At 28.1% G+C, this 7,160-nt stretch overlaps 1 pseudogene; it reads right to left on the bottom strand.

Moving 5' to 3' along the window:
- Positions 1–3,599: 3,599 nt before the first annotated feature.
- LOC126555279 (uncharacterized) lies at positions 3,600–6,667 on the bottom strand (annotated as a pseudogene).
- Between the last annotated feature and the right edge of the window lie 493 nt (positions 6,668–7,160).

Here is a 7,160-nt window from a genome sequence, read left to right as displayed (position 1 = left end):
ATTATTTAATAAGCAGGTTACAAAAAAAAGCCCAAGGAAATATACTAAAATTTTTATAAAAAAATATCAAAAAACAGCAAACGCCCGTAAAATTAGACGTCAACTTTTTTCTGCGATACCTAAAAATAAGTCTAAAATTTCTTACGTTGGACCCGACGAGAACTATGTGAACGTTTCGAATAGTTTAACACACTTAACAATTGAAGAAAAAGAAAAATTAAAAAATGATTTTTTTAAAAAGCTACAACTAGATAAAAATTAAATTCGTGATCTAGAAAAAAAAATAGTAAGACAAAACCAATGTGAAGAATGGCATTTAGAAAGAAAAAAAAAGGTTTGTTTTAATTATTTTATTATATAAAACCATATTTGTATTTGTTGTTGCATAACTGCGTATTTCTTAAAACTTAAATAGGTTAACAGCGTCTGTATTCGCTAAAATATGTAAATTGCGTGAATCCACCTCCCGAGACAAAGTCGCCATGGAATTATTGTTTGGGACTTTTACCGGTAATACTGCCACCCGGTATGAAATCCAGTACGAAGACATGGCCAAAGAACAGTTACAAAAAGTTATAGGGAAAAATATAAAAAATGCAGGCCTTATAGTAGATCATGGTCTATCATTTTTGGCAGCATCTCCTGATGGTCTTGTGGACAATAATGCTTTAGTTGAAATTAAGTGTCCAGCATCAGCGAAAAGTATGAGTCCAGAAGACGGAATTTCTATGAAAAAAATAAAATGTTGTGAAACAAAAGATGGACAGCTGCATCTCAAACGTAATCACCAGTCATGTTAAGAATACTTTTCAAATGTATTCAGAATACATATTTAAATACTTGGTGTCATTTGTATTTAAAATACGTATTCAAATAAGTAATTTTAAAAGTATTTGAATATAAATACAAATACTTTTTAAAAGTATTCAAAATACTTGAACAAATACTTTTTTTTTAGTTCAATAAATTTCATACTGAAATGTTATTTTCATTAATACCTAATTAATATATAATTATAATATATGCAAATATATAGGTATTTAAACTTATTTATAAGTGTTTCAATAACTAAATATAATATTTTAATAAGTACAAGCAGATGTAGTGAGCCGGTCTTGGTGAAGATAGATCAGCACGATTTAACGACGAAGTCCACTTTGTCGTATATCTTCTTCAGAGAGTGTATGAAGTTTGAAGTTAATAAACAACTCGTTTGAATTAAAAGTAATTTATTCACTGAGACAATGTATATAATAAAAGCTAGCCCGACGTGTTGTTAAATATAGAACAACGCCATCGGTCTATGCGTGAGTGAGGCTTAACTATGTCTAATTCTTAATACTACCACAACCCCTTTTATATTAAATTATTTGGGCGTAGTCCCCAAAATATACGTACGTGTCATGGTAAATAGGAAATTCGACTATGAGTTTCTATTTCATGTTTACTATGACCAATTATTTAAATACATAATTTTAATCTTAAAAATCTATATAAACGATTATTAAAACCATGTTCGTAATCCAATTATCTAATTATCTATTATTAAATATAATATATTAATATTCAGTATTCTAAATCTAAACTAATATCAGCTCAGGGTAACAGGAATGATGTAATTAAATAGTAATGTAATATGCCGGATTACTACACAGATATAAGATAATAGATAATTACTTACCTATCATGATAAGTTTAACTTCAGCGAGGACAATCGCGAGGTAGATATTAATGTATGTTATATAATTATAATAATAAAACATAAAATACATGAATATAATATAATAATAGGACAGTTTATTGGTATAATACAAATGATGAACTACAATAATTAGATAATATTTGAATTATATTTAAAAAAAATTGCTTTTTCAAATGTTTTATCGTCCATTTTTCCTCGACGTTTTGTTAGTATGGCATTACTAACACTAAATACCCGTTCAATAGGACCACTGCTAGGCAATGGAGTATTATGTTTAATGAAAACTTTTTTTACATTAGGATATTCATTAAGGGATGTCAGTTTTTTTGTAGGGCTTCTACTCAGATATTGGCACACTTCATTTTCCACAGAGATAATCGACGTTCCTTGAAGTTTTTCATAAGACCATGAAAAAAAAGAAGAATCTTCTGCTTCATCATCACTATTGTTAACTAGTGTATCTGTAGCCTCATTTCTATTTACATTAAACATATTTAAAACTGTTTTTTTTAAATCTGAAATAGCCAAATCCTTTATTACTTGGTTTTTTATCCAAACAGTTTTAAAATATGGGTGTGAAATAGCTGCTGTTGTCAAAAATTGGTCACTTAATATTTTTTCAAACCTTTTTTTAATACTTTTTATTATTACTTCTACCAATGGTAAACATATTTTTAATTGGTTTTTGATAAATAATTGTTCATACTTGTTAACTCAGTATATTAACTCAGTAATAGAAGGTATTAGAAAACCAAAAAACATATTTTTTTCACCTTGTAAAAGGTCTAAAACAATGGCTAATGGTTCCATCATCTGAGTATACTCTTCAAGGAATTCCATATCATTTTTATTAAAACGAACAATGTTAATATCATCACACAATCGAAACAATTGTCCTGATTTTGATTTGGAATTCTTCAAAAAAAATTTTACAGAATCATAAGTTGAATTCCATCTAGTTTCTGTTGGAGTGAGAAGGTATACTCCAAAACAAATTTTTATAAGATCAGCAATTTTACTAGATCGGTTTTGGTTGTTCCAAAGATTGGTTAATTTTGCAAAGATTGTTCTGCTTTGCTGCTTATATTTCCATAGAGGGGATACTGCATTTTTTGCACCAGAAATAGCTTTTTGAATATCGTGTAATTTAAGATAACAATATATAGTATGAATTTAAAATTTAAAAATAAACTTCTATTACATTAGTAGCAATTAAATTGAGAGTGTGTGCTGCACATCTATGATGTTTTGGTAACATATATACTTCATCTTCTGTCTCTTCAAATACTTCAGCAATTTTAAAATGGGATATATCTTGAAAATCATTATCTTCATCTTCATTTATCGTTGTACAATTATCCAAATCATCAACCTCATCAGGAATAAAGGTGCTGTATAGCATTGTGGCTGTGTTATTATCTGACTGAGTATCATTCAAGGCATTGATATCATCGTCTTTTGCACCAAACACTCTAAACATTTTAAAATAAATTAAATTGATTGCAGTTTAAATTACTATTATCGTTGTACAATTATCCAAATCATCAACCTCATCAGGAATAAAGGTGCTGTATAGCATTGTGGCTGTGTTATTATCTGACTGAGTATCATTCAAGGCATTGATATCATCGTCTTTTGCACCAAACACTCTAAACATTTTAAAATAAATTAAATTGATTGCAGTTTAAATTACTATTATCTATTTTAAATGTAAAAATTATGATTAAAAACATAATAAATTAGGTTAGAAAGTATTAATTGAAATTAACGGAAGTTGAGAAAAATAGTTTTGTAACCTCATAGGTAGGTATAAACTATAAACGAAAACTAATGATGTCTACACTTTTTCACATTGAAACTCAATTATACTCATTATTTTAACTCATTTATAAACTATTTACTTAAAGCTTTTAACAAAATTGCTGCCATTAGGTATCTGTTGTTGTACATAAAATTTTGTTATTTATGCTAAATAAAGTATAGACTATAGATAGATTCCATAGATCTGGCTAATATGTCATAAGTGTGACTTCCTGTCAATCGCTTAATAGATAATAAGCAAGATTTTCTTTCAAGACTTCCTTCTTCAATCCAATGAACAGTTATACCCAAATAAGATCTAAATAAATTAACAAGATATTAAGAAGTATTGAATAATGAAATGAAAAATCTAAAAAATATACCTTTTAAATGTCGACCATGCATCAGAAGTTGTTGTTAAATGTTCAACTGAGTTAAGTTTACTTTTCAATTTATCAAACAGAATATTAAAACTTTTGTCAATATTTTTCATAAGAGTCTGGCGACACATAAGATTTCTACCTGGAAATCCTTTAGAAATAATATCTTAAAATTTTCATGTGACACTAAATTAAATGGCAGAGATGCATTTATTATTAGATCTTGTATCATTTGATTAAGAGTATCTGTGAAATAAAACAAGAAACAATTATTAATAATTACTATACAATAAATAAATAATGCAGCATTTTTTTAAACCTTATATAGTTTTGAACAATTACACAAATCATTTTATCAAATATTTTAATATTTATCTATTAAGCAAAATTTTGGTTGTAAAATATTTTATACATTTTAAATAAATAACTAATTATTAATAAACTTGATTTAAAAAAACTAATCCAAAAAATATTTATTTACTCTAGTACATATTTACCTTTGACCGTAAGATAATATTAGATTTAATTGCTTTACCTACCACAGAAATCATAAACTGTCTAAACGACGTCGGACATAAAGTAATCAGCATTACAAATATAACACACTGTGCGAACAAATTGCCACTTCCACTATTCAACATCAGCTTAGCTTGTAACACCAACAACCGTGAAATATTCAAAATCACCAAATTATTAAACACAATAATAAAATTTGAATACACAAAGAGACAACTTGGTCCTCCCCAATGTCATCACTGCCAAAAGTATTATGGACATACACGCAACTACTGCTACCGCAAACCGCGATGCGTGAAATGTGGAGCTGAACACTTCACTGATAATTGCACAAAACAACTGGAGGAACTAGCAAAATGTGCAAACTGTGGCGGAAACCACACCGCCAATTATAAAGGTTGCCAAACCTTCAAAAAAATATTAAGCCGCATCAAATCCAAAACCAAAACAACAAAAAGAGATAATCAACACACTCAAACTCAAGCTGTACCACCTGCACCCCACAGAAGTGGACATGATACGCTACGCTCAAACCCAAGAGAAAAACCCTCATATGCCGAAACCACAGCAAATACACCACCATCCGATCAACTCCAAATCGTCACAAGTTTCCTTAACGAGCTAAAATTAATACTAAACCCCCTCCTAACTGCTCTAACATCCCCAATAAATAAATTTCCACTCCTCATCACCTCCAATCCTTAACTAACACACGTATCACATATCTACCGATCATCCATACCATATTCTAATTAAATTCTAAATTCTAAATTGTAAAACAAATTTGTAATAACATGCAATATGTTGAAACATTTTAATTATAATAAATGAAAAAAAACATATTTACCTTGAGAAACTATACTTATATGATTATCTTTTGAACGTATGAAGCTTTTCAAAGATGTCTGTGTTGTATTAAATTTGATTTTTTTAACATTTGATTCGATGCTGGTGTCATGTTGATCAGTACTGTCAATATTTTTTCTTATACAATTTATAGATACATTCTTATTTGGCATCAGTAGTGCTTTTACAGTTTTTACATGATTATGTTTAAGCTGTGAAAATTATAAACTCTGTTAGGAATTTACTATTTAAAACATTTATTTATATACCTGGGTATAGACTAAATGTCTATACACTTAGGACTTATAGTCTATTCCTGAAATATATAATATAACTTAACTCTGGTAAAAAAATAAAAGTCAAGTGGCACTCGGGGACTGCCGCGATAAAGCTATTGCAGTATTACATATTAACACGAAATAAGAAGTTAATAAAATTTAATAAAAAAAATAATAATAATAATATAATATAATATTATTATATTATTATATTATTTTTATTATTATACTGTATATCGTCGCTGAAACTGCAACACCGCATATCTCAAGATTTGACAAAATGCATTTGTTTTGTTGGTAGATAACAGTGAATAATATTAAACTAAAATAATAAATAAATGATAACGATTATTATTATTATTATTTTATTTTCGGTAACCATGGTAACAATTAACGGGTAACGGTCACGCTTTTTCGTTACGAAAAATATATTTTCAGTCACCACGCCTGCGATAAAAGCTATGCAATAGCTTAAAAACAAATTATGATACATTTATTTCATAGGTACACATAAAAAATGCGCTTGCATACCTTCAACCTTGCAATCTAGATTCTAGTCAGTGCTACACATTTTTATAGAAGGCAATTTCAAGGCATGCTATGAACTAGGTAGGTTCTAAAATATTTCTATCGAAAAAAAAAACGAAACAAAAAATATGAAGATCAATTTCAAGGAATAATATTATGTACCTAACAAGAGTTATAAAATTATATTGTTTTCAATAAATCTATCTTCATATAAATATATTTTTATTTAACATCAAACAAATGTTGAAAAAACTTGTTTTCTGATACCTAGTATAATAATTAATATTTATAATAAGTAATAGACTTGCCCGCAATGACATAAATCTATGAATGTCTATCATTTATAAATTTAATTATAAGTTAACAAAAAAAATAATACCTTAATAATTAATAATACCTACCTTTAAGTGTTTACGGAGATTGGACATATATCTTGAATCCGCAGTTAAAGTTTTTCTTGTCACGCAATGATTACAATAAACTTTAAAAGTTTTGTGTAAAGCATAGTCATTATCGTTAAGTATTTTATTAACTTTAAAATGTGAATTGTAAACAGGCCATGGCAAACTAATATTCACTTGTGGACATGGATCATCCAAATTACAATTTTCCTCCATTTCACTCATGATAATAATATGTTAAATAATACTACTACTTATTACTTAATGTCTTAATAACAAAAATTAACGCAGGACGCTAGCTGTTGTCTGCTTGAAAGTTGCATACAATATGTCATTATGACAAAATAGTATTGGTAAATTAAATATTACGATCGATGAGAAAAGCCTATAATAGTTTATTATCAGCTCTTATAATAATATAATAAGTAATACCAATTTTATATTTATACTTGTATTACAATTTACAATATTATATTATTGTTATAACAACTTGAAATTAAAACTAATAATAGATTCAAGATAAAAACTAATATAACCAGTGGTGTGTGTCCCGTACACGGACTAAGATAGAATGGACTGGTAACGGTAGGGACGGCGAGGTGGTGGGGTCTGATCCCCAAATGTTTCTGCCCCGCTACACTGCACATCTATCACAAGTACACTATGTTCAACGCTATCTAGTGATAATAATATACGATAGAAAAGTAAA

Source organism: Aphis gossypii, unplaced genomic scaffold (assembly GCF_020184175.1).
Source record: "Aphis gossypii isolate Hap1 unplaced genomic scaffold, ASM2018417v2 Contig00778, whole genome shotgun sequence".
Taxonomy (NCBI): Eukaryota; Metazoa; Arthropoda; class Insecta; order Hemiptera; family Aphididae; genus Aphis; species Aphis gossypii.
This window is presented reverse-complemented; position numbering and strand designations above follow the sequence as displayed.